Source organism: Atractosteus spatula, chromosome 10 (genome assembly GCF_055471065.1).
Source record: "Atractosteus spatula isolate fAtrSpa1 chromosome 10, fAtrSpa1.hap1, whole genome shotgun sequence".
Lineage (NCBI taxonomy): Eukaryota > Metazoa > Chordata > Actinopteri > Semionotiformes > Lepisosteidae > Atractosteus > Atractosteus spatula.
Window position 1 is genome coordinate 16,459,730 of NC_142715.1, and position 2,928 is coordinate 16,462,657.

The 2,928-nt window shown below is 46.3% G+C and overlaps 1 non-coding gene across 1 annotated transcript; it reads right to left on the reverse strand.

The window, feature by feature from the left end:
- Positions 1 to 2,140: 2,140 nt before the first annotated feature.
- trnah-gug (transfer RNA histidin (anticodon GUG)) lies at positions 2,141 to 2,212 on the reverse strand. Its single transcript has one exon. It is a non-coding gene; the product is annotated as a tRNA-His (tRNA).
- Positions 2,213 to 2,928: the final 716 nt, after the last annotated feature.

A 2,928-nucleotide genomic window follows, 5' to 3' on the forward strand; every position in this document is an offset into this window, starting at 1 on the left:
TTATTGAGAGACAGGCTCGCAGTCTGTTCCTCAGGCTAGTACAGGAGATCACGCACTGTATTATTATTATTGAGATACTGGCTCACTGTCTGTTCCTCAGGGTGGGACAGTAGATCACACTGTATTATTATTATTGACAGATAAACTCACTGTTTCCCAGGCTGGGACTGGAGATCACACACTGTATTATTATTATTGAGAATCTGGCTCACTGTTCCCCAGGCTGGGACAGGAAATCACACACTGTATTATTATTATTGAGAGACAGGCTCACTGTCTGTTCCTCAGGCTGGGGCAGGATATCACACACTGTATTATTATTATTGAGAGACAGGCTCACTGTTCCTCAGGCTGGGACAGGAGATCACACACTGTATTATTATTATTGAGAGACAGGCTCACTGTCTGTTCCTCAGGCTGGGACAGGAGATCACACACTGTATTATTAGTATTGAGATACAGACTCACTGTATGTTCCTCTTGCTGGGACTGGAGATCACACACTGTTCTATTATTATTGAGGGACATGCTCACTGTTTGTTCTTCAGACTGGGACAGGACATTCCACAAGACAGGAGATCACACACTGTATTATTATTATTCAGAGACAGGCTCACTGTTCCTCAGACTGGGACAGGAGATCACAGTGTATTATTATTATTATTGAGAGAGAGGCTCACTGTCTGTTCCTCAGGCTAGGACAGGAAGTCACACACTGTATTATTATTATTATTGAGAGACAGGTTCACTGTCTGTTCCTCAGGCTGGGACAGGAGATCATACTGTATTATTATTATTGAGAGACAAGCTCACTGTTCCTCAGGCTGGGACAGTAGATCACACTGTATTATAATTATTGAGAGGCTGACTCACTGTTTCCCAGGCTGGGACAGGAGATCACACACTGTATTATTATTGACAGGCTCACTGTCTGTTCCTCTGGCTGGGGCAGGGAATCACACACTGTATTATTAGTATTATTGAGAGACAGGCTCGCTGTCTGCTCCTCAGGCTGGGACAGGAGATCACACACTGTTGTAGTGTGCTCTCACGAGGCACCAGTTCTGTAGGGGTTTGGGAATTTACTGGGACAATTATTTTTGTGGCAGTAAATCACAAAATTGATTCTTTTAATGGTCTTACAATCCAACCATGCGATATAACTCAAGCAACGCACACACAGGTACTAATACACGAGGATACATTTATTAATATATAGAATATGCATGTAAACCTAACAGATCTTATCGTAAGGGTTATCAGAATACAAAAGATATAAATTCATTCAGTTACAAAGAGTTACACATATCAAGAGGACATAAGTTCGGTATATCATTCATTTAGACCATTTCGTAATTGAACTTGTTTACAACTTCTACATTAGATACTCAAAACAAGTACATAACCCTTAGGAATTAAATTGATATCAACTGGTTGGGAGCAGTAATGCAATGAAGTTGAATATTCACTGCCGGTGGGCCCCTTTTCTTACTGTTTCAGTAGTGCAACGGTTATCACGTTAGCCTCGCACGCGAAAAGTCCCCGGTTTGAGACCGGACGGAAACTGCCTCTTTTTGCACGCTCCTGTACTTCACAGAGGTCTTAAGCGACCGGTCATTTGTTCCCAATGTATTTCCGGTGCCTTCATGCACTCTTGTACCAAACGCACTTTCCTTCTGTACGCGGAGCCGATCATTTGCAATTGGGCTGTGCCGACAGACCAGGACGAGCTCTGTCGGCTCAAAAGCAGCGCAGGACCTGCAAGAACAACAGAAAGATTAGCATCCAGCGGGGGCCTCTTAGTGATCCCAAGATCTCATCAAGAATCGGCTCCAGCAACAGGGCTGGGCGCATTGTTCCATTCTCCGACCACTCTCGGTGTAAACAAGTCCCTCCTGGTCTCTGCTTGAAATGCACTTTCCTGCGTTTGCTTTGGTGTAACTGGCTTCCCCTGCATGGGCGAATGTGAAGAAGATCCTTAGTAAGTCATTGAAGAAAACCGAGAAGAGGTCGGAGTGGCCTCTGTCGTTCATCAACGATCCAGTCAGGCAGTACTCCTCTGTAAAGCGCCGTTCGTTCACATCGATTGGCTTTTTTTTGCCTTCATTCGTGCAAGTAGTAAAAGCAGACGCCCCTATTCTGCCGTGACCCGGATTCGAACCGGGGTTGTTGCGGCCACAGCGCAAAGTACTGACCACTATACGATCACGGCAAGTTACTGATACACATGCAGCAGGGTGGAAAAGGCTGTGCTCTCTTCGTGTGACATAATTCGGAAAAGTCCTGACGTTGCATTTCAACTGAGCCCCAGTATACATCGACCCTTCGACACTCTGAGTGACAATTCTCTTGCGTGTTTTCTCATATTTATGTAGTTTGCTTGCATGATGCCGGGAACAGCAGGGGTGTGTGCTCCCATATGGTCTAGCGGTTAGGATTCCTGGTTTTCACCCACGCGGCCTGGGTTCGACTCCCGGTATGAGAACGTGTTGGTTTTGCCTCCTGCTTTCCAAAAGATCAGCACCGTGTAAGAAGGAGCCGCATTAAAACTACTCGAACGTGCAAAACGTGAGAGAAGAGGGGGTGCTTGTTTCCAACCGAAACTTTTCGTGTGTGAGACGAGCTGATCGTCGCTGCAGGAGGTGGGAGGGTTACTCTGGTAGACAGAGCTGACCTTTGGCAATAGGATTTATACTCTCCAAGATGATATTTGCACTTTCTGGAGAGGCGATTTTCTCCACTTCAGTAGCCCGATTTCGTCGATTGCGTGGAGAGGGCTGTAGAATGTGGCGCCACCTTTCCTGCTCCGTCCATGACAGGCATGCTGGTCTCTGGAGAGAGAGCATGGTCCATCAGCGCACTCCAATAAAGGCACTGAAAGCAGCTGAATTGCATTGGCGAAGCTCAGCACTGGGCCGCTGGGCACGT